This window comes from Ursus americanus, chromosome 12 (assembly GCF_024610735.1).
Source record: "Ursus americanus isolate L20-20 chromosome 12, mUrsAme1.1.p, whole genome shotgun sequence".
Taxonomy (NCBI): Eukaryota; Metazoa; Chordata; class Mammalia; order Carnivora; family Ursidae; genus Ursus; species Ursus americanus.
The window spans coordinates 52,314,692-52,334,216 of record NC_142138.1 but is presented as its reverse complement, the minus strand read 5'-3'; the positions used below and the strand labels follow the sequence as shown (position 1 = coordinate 52,334,216).

The 19,525-nt window shown below is 36.5% G+C and overlaps 1 pseudogene; it reads left to right on the top strand.

The window, feature by feature from the left end:
- The first annotated feature begins 16,614 nt into the window (after positions 1-16,614).
- On the top strand, positions 16,615-17,697 carry LOC123794879 (tubulin alpha-1A chain-like; annotated as a pseudogene).
- The last annotated feature ends 1,828 nt before the right edge of the window (positions 17,698-19,525 follow it).

The following is a 19,525-nucleotide window of genomic DNA, read 5'->3' as shown; positions in this document are numbered from 1 at the left end:
CAAAGGGTAGGGGCCTTTGCTGTCTTCTAGGATCACAGGGCCTGGGTGATTGTCACATTGTAACATAGTCACATTGTAACATTCTTCAAAGGACATTTCTTTTAATGATATTGCAAAAGTTGAAGACCATATTCATTTTAATTTTAATAAAATGTTTCTGATGAGAAGTAAATGCACTCTAATCTAAGTACTTTCTTCTTAATTTAATAAAGAGATTTTGGATAACCTAGAATAATAAGCGGTTAGCATGCTGCAATGTTCTGAATGTTTGTGTCTTCCCAAAAGTGCTATGTTGAAATCCCAAAGCCCAAGGTGATGGTAGTAGGAGGTGGGGACTTTGGGAGTTGTTTAGTTAAGAGGGTAGAACCATCATGAAGAGAATTAGGACCATTATAAGAAAGATATCACAGAGACCCATTTTACCATGTGAGAACCTATAAGGAAGGTGACGGCTGTGAACCAGGAAGAAGGTCCTCACGAAGGCAACCATGCTGGTGCTCTGATTTCAGACTTCCCAGACTCCAGGACTGTGTGGAAAAACTTTCTGTTTATAAGCTACTTAGTTGGTGGTATTTTGATATAGCCCAAACAGGCAAAGACATATGTTTATCATAATCTCCATCTCAAATATCAAATTAACTCAAATAAGCATTTGGCAAATGCTAGGTTGATTAAATTAACAGTTGAGTTCTCTGAGAAACATTTGAAGTGCTGGAGATCTGTGTTTTTGATTGGCAAGAATTGTATATGTCCCTTATTGAGAGAAATAGGTTTTCATTTGATTAATTATTTAAATGTTTGATATATGTCAGAAAATATGTTGAGGAAATGCTCTTTTGTTCAAAGAGTGATCACTTGTGTTTTCTAAGTAGGAGAATAGTATTGTTAAATTGGATTAAAAGAATAAAAACAGCAGTGTGGAGTTTATATTGTAATAAGAAGATCTATGTGACACTGATTCACACAGGGATACTCTCATTTAAAAACGATGGCCATGGGTGCCTGGGTGGCTCAGTCGATTAAGCATCCAACTATTGATTTCAGTTCAGGTCATGAGCTCAGGATTGTGAGATCAAGTCCCACATCAGGCTCCACGCCCAGCACTTAAGATTCTCTCTCTCCCTCTCCCTTTGTTCCTCTTCCCATCTCTCACCCTCTAAAAATGAATGAATAAATAAATAAATAAATAAATAAATAAATAAATAAATAAATAAAAATAATATAAAATAAATAAAAACAATGGCCAATAAAAACACCTTTCTGCCCCCCTCAGATAAATAAATCTGATTTTTCTCACATACCTGTATACATGTTTAACTGGAATTCCAGAATTCAGTGTCTTATTAAATGGAATTTTTTTTGCTAGAAAAATAATAACAATTAACCTTCAAGTTCCTTAAAATAATCTTGGCATGGACTCAATAGTATGCCTAATTTTTTCAGGGCCATCATGTTGATGGGCCTTAAATAATTTACTTCACAGCCTTTTATTGAACATGCATATCATTCATGGGAGATGCTGGTGAATGATGTACGGCTTAAAAACTGGCCAGGTAAGTCTGGGACAGGGAAGTAATGATAGAAATGTTAACTGGGATAAGATTGTTTACTGTTTAGCATCAACAAGATATACAACCAGCCAGACAGAATACAATAACGACATCAGTAATATAGCTGAATAAGATGTCCATTGCTTATACCCACTTCGATGACAACAACTTGGCATCCATCGAAGGACAAACGTGACTTTGTGGGATTTGGGGATCCACATAGAAGACTCTGAAAACCCAGGATAGTCCAAGAACAAGGAAAGCCATACAGGGAACACAGCCTCATATCCAGGCAGCTGACACACCAACTGTCGTTTCTGCTACAGACCCAGAAATAGCTCAATACCGCTGAGGACTCAGCTATAGGTCTGGCTTGATCCTGTCACCAGCACCATATGCCAAAGGACCTGGAAGCAGCCATGCTCATGCATGCATCAGGTGATAGACATACAGAATTCAGGCTGCGGACCCTGAAGTGGCCTGTAAACTGGCTCCAACCCCTCTTGGCCACTGTCTCAGAGCCCCTGGAGGCAAGCTCACCAACTTCAGTTAGACCGTAAATCTTCACAGTCCCCTGCAGCTGGACTCCTGTCCCAGCACGGTCCATAAACAGTTTTGCTGGCACAGAGTCCCTGAAGGAGACAGTACTGTCTATGACCCTGGAGATCCTGAAAGGGCTCTATACAGGGTTCTAGCTTCCTCATAGTCCCAGGCCCCCAATTTGCCAGCAGTCCTGAGGATCCAGGGTTCCAGTGGGAGACATTCCTGTCTGTGTTTCCAAAGATCCTGAAAGGTCCCTATACTCAACTCCAGGATCCTCTTAGCCATAGTCCACGAAGAGGCCTGCTGGCACCAGGACCCAGCAGGAAAGACTCCTGCCTGAGTCCCCAGAATGCTGAAAGGGCTATATATAATGCACAACTCTCTCCCAGCCACAGGTCACAAGCAGGCCTGCTGGCACAGGGACCAGATGCAAGATACTCATGTCTGAGACTCAGAGAATCCTAAAAAGCTTCTGCACAGCAAAAGAAATAATCACTAGTGTGAAGAAGAAAACTATGGAATCGGAGAAAATATTTGCAAACTATATATCAGATAAGAAATTAACATCCAAAATATATAAGGAACTCACACATCTCAATAGAAAAAAAAAATTCCAAATAATCCAGTTAAAAATGGGCAAATAACCCAAATAGACGTTTTTCCAAAGATGACATAGAAATGGCCAACGGGTACATAAAAAGACATGTAACGTCACTAATCATCAGAGAAATGCAAATCAAAACCACGAAAAGATATCACCTCATACCTAGTAGAATGGCTATTACCAAAAAGACAAGAGATAACATATTGGCGAAGATGTGGAGAAAAAGAAACCCTGGTACACTCTTGGTGGGAGTGTAAATTGGTACAACCCCTGTGGAAAACTGGAATATGACAGTTCCTAAAAAATTAATAGTAGAGGTAACATTTGATATAGCAACCCTATTTTGGTGTATATATCTGAAGGAAATTAAATCACTATCTCAAAAAGATATCTGTACCACCATGTTCATTGTGGCATTATTCATAAAGCCAAGACCCGGAAATATCCTAAGTATCCATCAACAGATGAATGGGTAATAAAAGTGTGATCTGTACACATAATGGAATATAACTCAGCTATAGAAAAGAATGATATCCTGCCATTTGAAACAATGTGGATAGACCTTGAGGGCATTATGCTAAGTGAAACAGTCTAACAGAGAGAGAAAAATACTGTATGATCTACTTACCATGGTGAGCATTGAGTAATTCGTAGAATTGTTGAATGGCTGTGTTGTATACCTGAAACAAATACAACATTATATATCAACTATACTTCAAAAATAAAAATAAAAATAATTTTTCGTGTAAAAATTTAGAAAAAAAAATCACATGAGTTCACTTACATATGGAATCTTAAAAAAAAAACAAAGCCATACTCATAGATACAGAGGAGAGTAGAATGGCGTTTATTAGGGCAAGGAGTGGGGAAAATGGGGAGAGGTGTACAAACTTCCAGTTATCAGATGAGTAAGTTCTGGGGATCTAATATTCAGCAAGGTGTCTATATCGTATTATATTCTTGGAAGTTGCTGAGAGTAAATCTTCAATTCTTACAACGCTCACATACGCACACAAAAGGTAATTATGTGAGGTGATGAAGTGTTAACTAACCCTAACTAATCCTGTAATGGTAATAATGTGGTAATTGATGTATGTATCCAATCAACACACTGTATGCCTTAAACAATGTCATATGTCAATTGTCTCTCAATAATGCCGGGGGAATTGATATTAATAAAGAAGTGTTGATGTATAGTCTGAGGTTTATGACTTGAACTAGTGGGTGCTGATGTTCCTGAAGACATAAGGATAAAAGAAGGAGCAGGTGCGGTGGCCTTCTACAGCAAATGGTGTTGGGAGGGAATGGGTGTTCTACTTCAATGACATCTCTAGCATCTTTTGATTCCTCATTGCCCCTACTTGGTTCTCTTGGTCCAAGAACATTACAAAGTCAATATCAGAGATCATGAGATGGCATAGCTGTTTGGCATAAACCAAACCAGTCAAAAGCTGGAAGGCTGAAGAAAATTCTGTTGCATTTTTTCAGTTTTCTATTTTGATAACAATCACTTTTAAGTTGCATTTCCCTTGCCCTCCATTTTGATTATCTTCTCTTACTTAACCTCTTCCCCTTGCATTCACTGTTAATATTTTGACTGAATTCTATTTTTCAGCCTTATTTATCACACTTAAGGGTAAATAATAATTCTGTAGTTACGTTAGTTTATAGTCCTCAAATTGTCCCTTTAGCTTGTCAATTTCTCTTTTCAACTCTAATTCTACTTTGCTTAAATATTACATCCTTGAGCTTTTATTTTACTGATTTCATGATTTTAGCAATTTATTTCTATAGCATATAACAACTTATTGTAAAAACTAGGGTTTTCATTATCCCTGCTTCTTACTCTTTGGATTACATTTCCCTATAGCTGAATTTCCCATCTATCTTTGTAAACAACAGTTTTTCCTACTCTGTTACTTTTGTATATTTGAATAATTTTCATGCTGTTCTTCTTAATTTTGTTTTTGTTCCAAGTGGCAAGCCCTATCTAATCCCCCCAGTTAGTCCTCTGTAAAACAAATGTAGATTATTTTATTTCCATGTTCTCAATATAGTATGAGGGCTGAAAATTGTGTTAAATTTACCGTTTAGAGTCCAGGAGCATAAACCACTTCTTGAGGACCTGACTTTGATCTTTCTTTTAAGATGTTTTCTCTGTGTTCTATACTGGGTTGTCATTTCATTTATTTTGGGATATTCTACCACAATGGATTGATACTCATAAGCCTGAGGTAATTTCCTAATGTGGCATGAAGCTTTGTAGCCAATGCTTACCTTAAAGTATGTCATCATTATTCAGCACCACATCATTTCTCTCACCCATCATTACAAGTTCAAAGAGCAAAAAGCTTAGGGCGCCTACTGGTTTGGACACAGTTTTTATTAGTACATTGCAGGAATGGAGAATTTCACCCGGAGCTCTCAATGTCTCCTTGTTTCATATTCCTGTTCTCTCTGGGGATCCCAGTACATTTATTTTCTCTTGTCCACAGTACTTTTCAATTATTATTTCTTGTGGAAAGAATTATCTCTCTGTGGTTATGATAACTGCCTTTTCTCTCTGCCTGCCCAGACAGGAAAGGTACAGTTTTGAGCAGCTATAGTTCCTTCTGCCTCTGTTGAGATAGTTTGGTATTGACAATAAAAGATTTTTCAGGGACACTCCCATGAACATTATAACGGCAGATGTTTCTGGGTTTTGGCAACCCATCTTCTTTCTCAAGTGTTGGGAAGGAAGAGCTTATCTTCTTCAAATTAAAAATGTCTCAGTCAGTTAAGCATCTGACTCTTGATTTTGGCTCAGGTCATGATCTCAGGGTCCTGAGATGGAGCCCTGCATCAGGCTCCTGGCTGAGTCCGAAGTCTGCCTCTCTCGCTTTCCCTTTGCCGCTCCCCACCTTGCTCACTGGCTCTCTCTCTCTAAAATAAATAAATAAATCTTGAAAAAAAACGACTTTAAGAAAATTTAAAATGGTTAATAAAATGAAATACTTCACCACTCTCTTTCCTAGTTTTCCTTGAAATAACACTTAGGATTATTTTATCTCAGGAGGCTTCCTGTTAAGTTTACACCTGAAGATTTGAACCTACATACAGGTTAGTTTAAAATCTCAACATGTAACTTTCACTATTTTGTAGAAATATTTAGACTTAAGTAGCTTTCGGTTTCAGCTGAATTTTTTTTGAAAAATTATTTTTAGTGGTTTACTAAAATTTATTTTTGTTTTATATCAAATAAATGCAGTCCTTCAACTTCCCAGAGATTGGTCAAAAGAAAGCAGGTTTTTATTTACCTATGATCTAGAGATATGTACTGTGATGCGTTAAATTGTGGCCTCAAAAAAACAGGTGTAAATCCTAACCCCAGGAACCTAAAAAACTGCCATTACTTGGAAAAAGGCACTTTGTACTTGTAACTAAGTTAAGAATCTGGAGATGCGATCATCCTGTGTTTTTACACGAGAAGCAAAGGGAACGTGAAGATTGCAGACATGCTGCCATAAGCCAAGGAATGCCTAGAAACACCAGAAGCTGTAAGAGGCAAGACAGGGATGTCCCCTAGAGGCTTCTGGCCCCAAGAATTATAAGATAATAAATTTCTGTCATTTGAAGCTACGAACCTTGTGGTAATTCATTGCCGCAGCCTTAAAAAACCAATACCTGTCTGTTAAGTGGGACTTTCCACCAGATGCAATGTGATTAATAGGCCATGAATTTCCTACTGCTATAGAGATTCCAGGAAAATCTATTCCCATACTTAATTTATTCATTCTTATTAGTTCTGCATTTCAGATATTTGGGATCTCAAAAGATAGCATAAGGAAGTGATACAACCACAAACTTTAGAGAGAGCCTGACTGGGTTCAAATTACAGCCTTATTACTTCTTAGCTATGTGGCTTTGAACAGATTATTTGCTATCTCTTTGTTTAAGTGTCTTCTCCAGAGATTGGGAATAACGATGGTACATATTGTCTATGTTGCAAGAAATAAATGACTTAATAATATGAAGGACTCAGAACAAGATCTAGCACATAGTTGCTGCTGCATGAGGGATAGTTATTTAGCTTGTATGATTTTATAACCAGCTGGAAGGTCAGTTATCTAAAGAATAAAAATTTCACTGAAGATGAAATCTATCATTTTCCATCTTGTTTAGCATAGCTAATTGAAGAGTAGCTGTTTATTAAAAGTTAATATTGTTGTTAGAGATGGTAGATGAAAACTGTCCTCTGCCTATGCAATGGGATGATATTTAACATTGTAAGGATATAATGAGAAGTGAGTTTGAAAGAAGTTGTCCTATTTAATCCTAGGAAATGGATCATGTGAAATAAATCTTCCTAATCCACACATTTTATAGATGAAATAGACCTAATGCTGACTTCAGAACTTACTTACTTTAAATATCTGGCATATATTCTAAATATATTTTGATATTATTAAATTCAAAAAAAGTCTATTGGATTAAAGACACCTAAAAATTTAATATTTATAGTATTAGGGCTAACCTATCTTTTGGGCCTAATTTCAGAAAGCTGTATCAATCTTTTGAAGAATTATCTTGCCATATGGATAAAATAATGTAGGAAAGGCCTCCAAATGTTGGCAGACAAATTAATCGTAACATACACTTATCTACACAGCTAAACATACATTTATAGATTTATCATACATATTTAAGACATTGTAATTGTAATATACTTTAACACAATGGACACTATGGACAGTAGTCCTCATAACAATGTTGCAGGATAGGATTTCATGTTGTTGATAATAAAATTGAGGCTCAGAGAAGTAAACAGGCTTGCCCAGGATTCCACGCCCTCTGAATCATTAGAGAAAATTCTCTGTTAATCAACCATCCGATTTATCTCAGTTCATAGAATGGGAAGAGTACAGACTTCGGATTAATAGAACAAATAGACTATAATTCAGATAGTGATGCAATCACAGGGAATGACATTCTTCTATTCAGTTACTTTGGGGCCAACTCTTTACTCTCCTGGACAAAAAGCATGGAACTCAAATGAATTGCAAGAGGCTATCACTTTAGGTGGGGTCTAGAAGGGAGAACTTGTATGAACACAGGTCTCTTTACCAAGAAGATTGGGCTTAAAGTTGGTTCTGAATGAAGCATCAGGAAATTCAACTAGGAATAAAGGCAAAAAGCCTCTGTTTGGGAGAGACCGTGTTTTGTTTCTGTCTTTGTTTTGTTTTGTTTTTCCTTTCATCCACTCAACAAACATATATCGAAGACGAACTTAGTGTCAGAAATTCAACATATATATCATAGAGAACAAAAACTTTTTTTCATGCCAATTTGAAATGTAGTCTGGCAAGGAGCTACTGATGTAATCAAATAATTTTGTGTCTAGCTGTTTCAACTGAGGTTCTATGAATGCAAACGCTGAGCAGCTGTCCTTCAGTACCTCTGCTGGGACTGTTGTCTGTTTGAGAGAAAAATAGTACCTCTAGTGAAGTCTTTTAAAAAAAAATAGTCCTCTTGAAAAAAACAAGGCAACTAATTTTGCACCAAAATGAGAAAAAAGCTTTCCGCTTAGGCTTTGCCAAAAAGCTTTTTTCTCATTTTTTTAACCCATGACAACACTAATCATATTAAAAAGTTGAAAGGAGAATACAATGAACAATTATATTTACTATCTAGAGGGATTTTTTTTTTTTTTTTTGCATTTTTTTCCTTTACATTTGTTAAACTGAGTCTCATGGTAGGAAAGAAAAGTATAATTTGATTTGTAATGTGCATATTTTAAAATCATGTAGAAATGAGTACAAACTTACAAACTCCTTGTAATAAAATAAATAAGTCACAGGGATGAAAAGTCACAGCATAGGGAATATGGTCAATAATATTGTAATAACATCGTATGGTGACAAATGATAACTATGTTTATTGTGGTGATCACTGTGTAATGTGCAGAATTGTCATATCATTATGTTGTACACCTGAAATTAATTGTATGTCAACTCTACTTCAATAAAAATATGTGAGTAGTCATCAAGCAGAAAATCAGACACAAAATCAAGTAAATGTTATTTCTTTCTCCTATTACCAGATTTTGGAGCTTGTGAATCAGCACAGCTTAAGTAATGCTCATTATGTTAAATTTAACAGTATCTCTTTTGGTCACATCTTCAATAAACTAAAATATTAGATTCATGGACATGCTGCTTATGAATATTTTGAGAAACAATGATCTGATGACCTATTGCTGCACAACAAATTATATAAAATCTTAAAATCGCAATCTATTATTGTTGTTTACAATTCCATGGGTTGAATGGCCTCAATGGAATAGTTCTTTCTTTTTTTTTTAATTTAAATTCAAGTTAGTTAACATATAGTGCAGTATTGGTTTCAGGAGCAGAATTTAGTGATTCATCACTTACATATAACATCCAATGGTCATCCCAACAAGTGCCCTCCTTAATGTCCTTGACCCATTTAGCCCATCTCCCCCCCCCCCCCCCGGTCCACCGCCCCTCCAGCAACCCTTATTTTTCTTTATAGTTAAGAGTCCCTTATGGTTTGCTTCCCTCTCTGTTTTTACCTTATTTTTCCTTCCCTTCCCCTATGTTCATCTCCTTTCTTTCTTAAATTCCACATATGAATGATACCATCTGATATTTGTCTTTATCTGACTGACTTATTTCACTTAGCATAATATACTCTAGTCCCATCCACATTGTTGCAAATGGCAAGAGTTCATTCTTTTTGATAGCTGAGTAATATTCCAATATTCCATATTCCGATACACACACACACACACACATACACACACACACACACACACACACACACACTACTTCTTCTTTATTCATCAGCTGATGGACATTTGGGCTCTTTCCATAATTTGGCTATTGTGGACATTGCTGCTATAAACATTGGGAGCATGTGCCCCTTTGAATCAGCATTTTTGTATCCTTAGGATAAATACCTAGTGTGCAATTGCTGGGTCCTAAGGTAGACCTCTTTTTAAATTTTTGAGGAAACTCTATGCTTTTTTCCAGAGTGGCAGCACCAGTTTGCATTCCCACCAACAGTGCATAATGGTTTCCCTTTCTCCACATTTTCACCAACATTTGTTGTTTCCTGTTGTTAATTTTTGCCTTTCTGACTGGTGTGAGATGGTATCTCATTGTGGTTCTGACTTGTATTTCCCTGATGATGAGTGATGTTGAGCATCTTTTCATGTGTCTGTCAGCTATTTGTATGTCTTCTTTGGAGAAATTTGTCTGTTTATGTCTTCTGTCCATTTCTTAACTGGATTATTTGTTTTTTTGGGGGTTGATTTTGATAAGTTCTTTCTAGATTCTGGATACTAATCCTTTCATATGTCATTTGCAAATATCTTCTCCCATTCTGTAGGCTGCCTTTCACTTTTGTTGACTGTTTCCTTCACTGTACAGAAGTTTTTATCTTGATGAGGTCCTAGAAGTTCATGTTTGCTTTTGTTTCCCTTGCCTCCAGAGACATGTCTAGTAAGAAGTTACTGTGTCTGAGGTCAAAGAGGTAACTGCCTATTTTCTTCTCTAGGATTTTGATGGTTTCCTGTCTTACATTTAGATCTTTCATCCATTTTTAATTTATTTTTGTGTGTGGTGTAATAAAGTTGTCCAGTTTCATTCTTCTGCATGTCGCTGTCCCATTTTCCCAACACTATTTGTTGAAGACACTGTCCTTTTTCTAGTGGATATTCTTTCCTGCTTTGTCAAAGGTTAGTTGTTGGTCAATGGAATAGTTCTTGCTCAGGGCTCTCATGAGATTGCAGACAAGTAGCAGTTGACGTGGAAGTCATTTATTAAAGACTAGATTCAACTGAGCTGTATGTGAGTCATGAGCTCACACGACTAGAAGTTGATACTGAGGTCATTGGCCAGGAGCTCAACTGAGGCTGTTGACTGCAGCAATCCCATGTGTCTTTCCATGTTGCTTGGTCTTCTCACAGCATGACAGCTGATTCTAAGAGTGAGGATTCCAAGAGACAGGAAGAGGAAACTGACAGTCTCTTAAAAATAGGCCCAGAAATTTAAACAGTGTCATTTCTCCTATATTCTATCATTCGCAGAAGTCAATAGCCTGTCCATATTATAAGGAGAAAGATATAGCTCACACCTCTCATGGGTGGAGGGAGGGTTGTCAAAAAAAATGTCATCATCTTTAATTCACAACACAGAGAGAGGTTATACACTAATGTATATTCTATAACCTTAAATATTTCCCTACACACCCTTTACTCTGACAATATCAACTATATATTCCCTCTTTTCCACATGTGTTTCCAAAGGCTATTTCCTATGCCTGAAATATTTTACTCTTTCTCCCTCCTTTTTGACCTAATTCATCCTTAAATACCTGGGTTAAATAGTAAATACTATTAGATCTATTAATGAAGTTATAAAATTTATGAGAAAGCAAACAAGAATATAAAAGGAATTAAAAAGTTAGAGTCTAATATTAGACGTATGCATCAATATTACTCTTCCTAACATACAAAACATATTATGGTCCCTGCAAGCCATATCTTCCTTTTAAATGTTTTCTCTTAGCTTGTTTATTCAATCTGGGTTTAATAATTAGGAGTGTAGTAGAGTTTTCTTGTTCACATGAGTTAGTAGAAAACAGTGGTTGACCAATTCTTTTCTTAGAGGGCCAGACAGTAAATGTTTTCTGCATTGCAGGCCAATATAGTCTCTGTCACATCATTCAATTTTGCCCTTGTACCATTAAAGCAGACATTAGTAATACATAAATAAATGTGTATAGCAATGTTAAAAAAAAACAAAAACAAAAACAACTTTGGTTATCAAAACAGAGAGCAAGCCAAGTGAGGCCTATAGACTATGGCTGGAATATCTCAGTTATAGAATAATGCCACATGTGTTTGGAAAGACATTCTGATCATTTCACAAAAATTAAAGGAAGAGGTCAGGAAATCACAATTACCATGAAAAGAGAGGCAAATAATACTATTTAGGATACTTGGGACTTTCTTTTAAAGTTTTTTTTTTTTTTTCCCTAAGAAAAACAAAATACAAAAGAAACTGTCAACAATGTTTTTCTTTTTCATAAAATTTCTATAAAAAATGATTTTAATATAGTACATTGGAATGGATATTTGATATCAAGTTAAAATATCTAGCTTTAAAATATGGTTTCTATCTGCTGATATCAAGGTGAGTGTTGGAACATCGTCTTATCTACTTAAGTTTTTTGTTTTGTTTTCATAAATACAGAGTAGTTGTGAGCTTCAAAGGAGATGTAAATATATTTTGTATAGTATAACAGCTTTTATGAAAGAAATTTTATTCATAAAGTTGTTCCAAAGACATTTTTAGTATTTTATATAGTTTAGCTCTTTGGGGGAAATACATGAGTTGAAAATTGATAGACAATTTAAAAAATTACATAAAAGTATAACAAATAAAGTTCAAAAAGAGTAGAATTAGGCCTAAGAATATCTCTGTCCATCATGTGCAAAAATGAATGGAAAAATAGCTTAATCTAATGAAATCATTGGTATCTGTCCCACACAGAACCTCTGCCTATTCATTTCTTATGTAAAGAAGAGAAAAAGAAATATCAGAGAAAAGCAGTGCAGTTGTATACGTGACAAGATTTTCTTATTTTTCTTTCTCTCCAATTTCAATAGCTATAACTTCATATAGGTTAAAAAAATGCTACCGGAATTATTATTCTTCAAAGTCAGAATGCTCTGAAATCTGATAAACTATCAAAACAAATTTAAAACATTAAAATTTTATAGAGATAATCAAAATAACTAAAGGTTACTTGCTACAGCTGTGTAGCATTAAACAGAATAAAGAACTGCTAATTGCAATAATTAAAGCAGGAAATTAAGAGGTAACAGTCAGGTATATAGGGCTTATTATTTTATTTAAAGATACCCTTTAAATGATCCATTAAGGATTATTTAATTATGAGGAATAAAATTTCATGATGACAACTTTGAGTCAATTTAAGCAAAGAAACAGCCATATTGAAATTGCTACTCGGTTAATGAAGCCAAAGTTTATCCAGGCACAATATGAAGAGACATTCAGGTTCCAACTCAGCCTCTTAGCTTATCCGTTGGATGTTTAATTACAGAATTTATACAGGCATACCTCATTCTATTGTACTTTGTGTTACTGTGCTTTGTAGATATTGTATTTTTTACATGTTGAGGTTTGTGGCACCCTGCGTCAAGTAAGTCTACGGACACAATTTTTTCCAACAGCATTTGCTCAGTTTGTGTCTTTGTATCACATTTTGGTAATTCTCAAAATATTTCATACTTTTGCTTTAGTACACTTGTTATGGTGATCTGTGATCAGTGATCTTTGATGTCACTATTGTAACTGTTTTGGGATGCCATAAACCATGCCCATAGAAGACAGTAAATTTGAACGATAAATGTGTGTGTTCTGAATGCCCCACCAACCCTCAGTTCCGTGTCTCTCTCCACCTCCTCAGGCCTTTCCATTCCCTGAGACATAACAATAGTGGAATTATGCCAATAAAAACCCTATTAAGGGCTTCTAAGTGTTCAAGTGAAAGGAAGAGTTGCACATCTCTCACTTTAAATCAAAAGCTAGAAATGATTAAGTTTAGTGAGGAAGGCATGTCCATAGCCGAAATAAACTGAAAGTGAGGCCTCTCACACCAGATAGCCAAGCTGTGAATACAAAAGAAAAATTCTTGAAGGAAATTAAAATTGCTACTCCGGTGAACACATAAATGAGAAGAAAGTGAAATAGCCTTATTTGCTGATCTGAAGAAAGTCGTAGTGGTCTGGATAGAAGATCAAACCAGCCATCACATTCCCTTACTCCAAAGCCTAATCCAGAGCAAGCCTGAGACTTCTCAATTCTAGGAAGCTGAGAGAGGTGAGGAAGCTGCAGAAGAAAAGTTGAAACTAGCAGAGAAACGTTCATGAGATTTAAGGAAAAAACAAAACAAAAACAAAAACAAACATATCCAAAAGTGGAAGGTGAAACAGCAAATTATCCAGAAGATCTAGCTAAGATCATTAATGAAGGTGACTATACTAAATACATTTTCAATGTAGATCCTTATACTAAAATAAAATGTCACCTAGGACTTCCATAGTTATAGAGAAGTCAATGCCTGGCTCAAAGCTTCAAAGGACAAATTGCCTCTTGTTAGGAGATAATGCAGCTGATAACTTTAAGTTGAAGCCAGTCCTCATTCACCATTCTGAAAATCCTAGGGCCCTTAAGAATTATTCTAAATCTACTTGTGCCTGTGCTCTCTCAATGGAACAACAAAGCCTGGATGACAGCACATCCATTCACAACATGGTTTAGTGAATATTTTAAGCCCACTGTTGAGACCTACTGTTCGGAAGAAGATTCCTTTCAAAATACTATTGCTCAGGGATGCCTGGGTGGCCGCATCGGTTAAGCGTCTGCCTTCTGCTTGATCCTGGGGTCCTGGGATTGAGTCCCACATTGGACTCCTTGCTCAGGGGGGAGCCTGCTTCTCCCTCTGCCTGCCATTCCCCCTGCTTGTACTCTCTCACTGTCTCTGACAAATAAATTAAATAAAATCTTTTAAAAAATGCTATTATTCATTGACAAGGCACCTGGTCACCCAAGAGTTCTGATGGAGAGGTACAATAAGATTCATATTGTTTTCATGCCCACTAAGAAAACATCCATTCTGTAGCTTGATGGATCAAGGAGTCATTTTGACTTTCAAGTCCTATCATTTAAGAAATACATTTCATAAAGCTATTGCTGCAAGAGATAGTGACTCCTCTGATAGATTTGGGCAAAGTATATTGAAACTTTCTGGCAAGGATTCAGTATTCTAGATGGCATTAAGAACATTTGTGATTCATGGGAAGTGGTCAAAATGTCAATATTAACAGGAGCTTGTAAGAAGTCTATTCCATACTTGCCGATAATATACCTATATAGATACCCTATATAGAAAACCCAAAAGATTCTAACCAAAAACTGCTAGAACTGATATACAAATTCAGTAAAGTCATAGGATGCAAAATCAATGTAGAGAAATTTGTTGTATTTCTACAGATTTCTCTTTTGAAGGAGAGAGAAATAGAGGAATCAATCCCCTTTACAATTGCACCAAAAACCATAAGATACCTAGGAATAAACCTAACCAAAAAGGTGAAAGACCTGTACTCTGAAAACTACAGAACACTGATGAAAGAAATCAAAGATGACATAAAGAAACTGGAAAACAGTTCATGATCATGGATTGGTAGAACAAATATTCTTAAAAAATCTGTACTATGCAAAGCAATCTACAGATTTAATGCAGTCCCTATCAAAATACCAACAGCATTTTTCACAGAGCTAGAACAAACAATCCTAAAATTTGTATGGAACCACAAAAGACCCCGAATAGCCAAAGCAACCTTGAAAAAGACAAGCAGAGCTGGAGACATCACAATTCCATACTTCAAGTTATATTACAAAGCTGTAGTAATCAAAACAGTATGGTTCTAGCACAAAAATAGATACATAGATCAAGAGAACAGAATAGAAAACACAGAAATGAACCCATAACTGTATGACCAATTAATTTTTGACAAAGCAGGAAAGAATATGCAATGGGAAAAAGACAATCTCTTCAACAAATGGTGCTGGGAAAACTGGACAACAACATGCAGAAGAACGAAACAGGACCACCTTACTACACCAGACACAAAAGTAAAGTCAAAATGGATTAAAGACCTAAATGTGAGGACTGAAACCATAAAAATCCTAGAGGACAACACAGACAATAACCTCTTTGACATCAGCAGCAGCAACTTTTTTCTAGATATGTCTCCTGATGCAAGGGAAACAAAAGCAAATATAAACTATTGGGAGTACATCAAAATAAAAACCTTCTGCCCAGTGAAGGAAACAATCAGTGAAACTAAAAGGCAACCTATGGAATGGGAGAAGATTTTTGCAAATGACATCTGATAAAGGCTTAGTATCTAAAATATATAAAGAACTTATAAAACTCAATACCTAAAACCAAATAATCCAATTTAAAAATGGGCAGAAGTCATGGATAGACATTTTTCCAAAAAAGACATACAGATGGTCAACAGACACATGAAAAGATAGTCAACATCACTCATAATCAGGGAAATATAAATCAAACTACAATGAGCTATAATCTCACACCTATCAGAATGGCTAAAATCAACAATACAAGAAACAATTTGTGTTGGTGAGGATGTGGAGAAAAAGGAACCCTCTTGCACTGTTTGTGGGAATGCCAACTGGTGCAACCACTCTGGAAAACAGTATGAAGTTTCCTAAAAAGTTAAAAATAGAACTATCCTATAATCCAGCAATTGTACTACTTGGTATTACCCAAGGAATACAAAAATACTAATTCAAAGGGATACATGCACCACAACATTGATAGCAGCATTATCAACAATAGTCAAACTATGGAAAGAGCACAGGTGTCTATTGACCAAGGAAAGGATGAAGAAGTTGTGACATATATACAATGGAATATTACTCAGCTATCAACAAGAATGAAATCTTGCCATTTGCCATGAATCTCAAGCTGACTCCCTGCTCAGTGTGGAGCCAGATGCAGGGCTCACTCTCACAAGCCTGAGATCATGACCTGAGCTGAAATCAAGAGCTGGATGCTTAACTGACTGAACCACCCAGGTGCACCAATGATTAGCATTTTTGAGCAATAGAGTATATTTTAATTAAGGTATGTATTTTTTTAGACATAATGGTATTGCACACTTAACAGACTACAGTATAGTAGAAACATAGCTTTCATATGTATTGAGAAGCACAAAAAATGATTTGACTTACTTTATTGTAATATTTGCTTTCTTGCAAATGTTTCGAATTGAGCCCACAATATCTCTGAGGTATGCCTGTACCTTTTCCCAAACCAATCAATTACAATCTTTCTTTACTTGGAAACTTGCTACTGACCAGTGCACAAGGTCTTGAGGGCTTCTTGGTTTTCCACAGCTTTGGAGGGGGATCTGGTTCCAGGTTCACCTCCCTGCTCATGGAACATCTCTCTGTAGTTTATGGCAAGAAATGCAAACTGGAGTTCTCCATTTATCCAGCCCTCCAAATTTCCACAGTTATAGTTGGGTCCTACAACTCCACCCTCACTACCCACACCACCCTGGGGCACTCTGATTGTGCCTTCACAGTAGGCAAAGTATATTAGTGAATTAGTGAATATTTTAAGCCCACTGTAGACAATGAGCCCATCTATGACATCTGTGGTAGAAAATTCGATATTGAATGCCAATTCTACAATAACTTGAATAAACTGATAGGTCAAACTATGTCCTTCATCATTACTTCCCTCAGATTTGATGGAGCCCCAAATGTTGATCAGACAGAACTCCAGACCAGCTCCATTCCCTATCCCTGCATCCATGTCTCTCTGGCCACATATGCCCCTGTCATCTCTGGGGAGAAAGCCTACCATGAACAGCTTTCTGTAGCAGAGATTACCAATGCATGCTTTGAGCCAGGCAGCCACATGGCGAAATTTGACCTTCGCCATGGTAAATACATGTCTTGCTGCCTGTTGTACCGTGGCGACGTGGTTCTCAAAGATGTCAATGTTGCCCTTGCCACCATCAAGACCAACCGTACCATCCAGTTTGTGGACCGGTGCCCCACTGGCTTCAGACTTGGCATTAATTACCAGCGTCCCACTGTGGTACCTGGTGGGGACCTGGCCAAAGTACAGCGAGCTGGGTGTGCGCTGAGTAGCACCACAACCATTGCTGAGGCCTGGGCTCACCTGGACCACAAGTTTGACATGATGTATGCCAAGTGTGCCTTTGATCAGTGATATGTGGGGAAGGGCATGGAGGAAGGAGAGTTTTCTGAGGCCCATGAGGCCATAACTGCTCTTGAGAAGGATTATAAAAAGGTTGGTGCGGAGTCTATTGAAAGAGAGGGTGAAGAAGGACAGGAATACTAAAGTTAAAAATGTCACAAAGATGCTGCTTTTACAGGGAACCTTATTCTGTCTTGAATATTGAAAAGTTGTGCTCTGATTAATTTGTATGTAGCAGAGTATACTTTCATATACAATAATTGACCTATACTTTAAAACATGACACTGTTATAGACCCAAGCGGCCCTTTTCTCTGATGGGTTTGAATAAATGTCTTAAGTGAAAAAAAAAAAGGATAAAAGTATAGAAAATACAAACTCAAAATGGCAATTGCCTTGGAGAGCTGATTAAATGGAACTCAATATACCCATTTTTTTTTTTTTTCAAGAATTAGTTTTGTGCGCCTGGGTGGCTCAGATGGTTAAGAGCCTGCCTTCAGCTTAGGTCACGATCTCTGAGGTCCTGGGATCAAGCCCCACGTCAGGCTCCCAGCTCAGCAGGGAGTCTGCTTCTCCCTCTTCCTCTGTCTCTCCCTCTGCTTGTACTCTCTCTGTCTCTCTCTCTCTAATAAATAAATAGATCTTTAAACAAAAACAAAAACAAAAAGAATTAGGTTACAGTGTAAATGGCAAAAATAAGCATTTGTAATTTTGGATGGAGAGAAATGAGTCTTGATTGTATTTTCTACTTTTCCACTGTTTTGTTTTGTTTTTTCCTCTCCAAGAAACATCAACAATAAACAAGCAAATCAAAACAGGTCATGTAAACCGAGAGTGCACACTTATTCTCAATACCATCTGTAGTTGTCCCTACTGCATAGTATAAGGATGTTTCAAAGGTTGTTTGTATAGATTTTATAGGTTGTAGAGTCACATGAGACAAAAGCAAGCAAGTTCTGTGAATCAATAGATGGAATGACCTATTTAGGGTGGAATGCATAACAGCAAATGGTACGAATGGCAGGTCTGATGGCTAAAAGAAAAAAAAAGATTTGGGAATATGTCTGTATAAATAAATTATGTAGGTAAAGATCAGGTTGTTACATCAATACAGGAAAGTTGGAGGAAAAATCTATTGTACGTGAAGTTTGTTTGCTAGGCTACAGATAGAGAAGATCTATATTTTGAAAGTGAATGTAAGATGTAAATTTCATAAGTATTTATAATCCAATGAAACAATTATAATCATTTGTGATTATCTAGACTATGATAGTCTTACTCATATAAGACATAATCACATAGTTTGACAGCGATAAGATGTGCTGAGTAAAAACCGAAATATATATCTATTTTTAAAGATTTTATTTATTTATTTGAAAAAGAGAGCATGAGCGGAGGGGGAGGGGCAGAGGGAGAGGGAAAAGCCAGCTCCTGGCTGAGCAGGGAGCCCAACTATGCTGTGGGGCTCGATCCCAGGACCCTAGGATCATGACCTGAGCCAAAGGCAGACGTTTAACTGACTAAGCCACCAAAGTGCCCCTGAAATATATTTTTGAAAAAATTTCCGGAATGGAAATTTGATTTTATTATACATTGTGGGATAAAAATGTTGTTTTATTTTGTTTTATTTTGTTTTTTAGAGGGGAAGTGGCAGAGAGAATGGGAGAGAGAATCTCAAGCAGGCTCTACGACCCTGAGATCATGACCCGAAACAAAATCAAGAGTTGGATGCATAAGTGGCTGAGCCACCCAAGCACCCCTAAAAAATGTTTTTTAAAATAAAATTCTTTGTTAAAAACATGTTCATATACCCTAAAGAACAATTTTAAAATATTTTATATATTGATAATATGCATAATCATGATTTTTTTTGCCTTGAATTAAAATAAATCTACTCTAAGACCTTTTCTGTAGTCCTCCTGCAAAAGTGGTCATGCTGAGAGTAATGCCTTTCCGTTCAATCCTATTGTTTC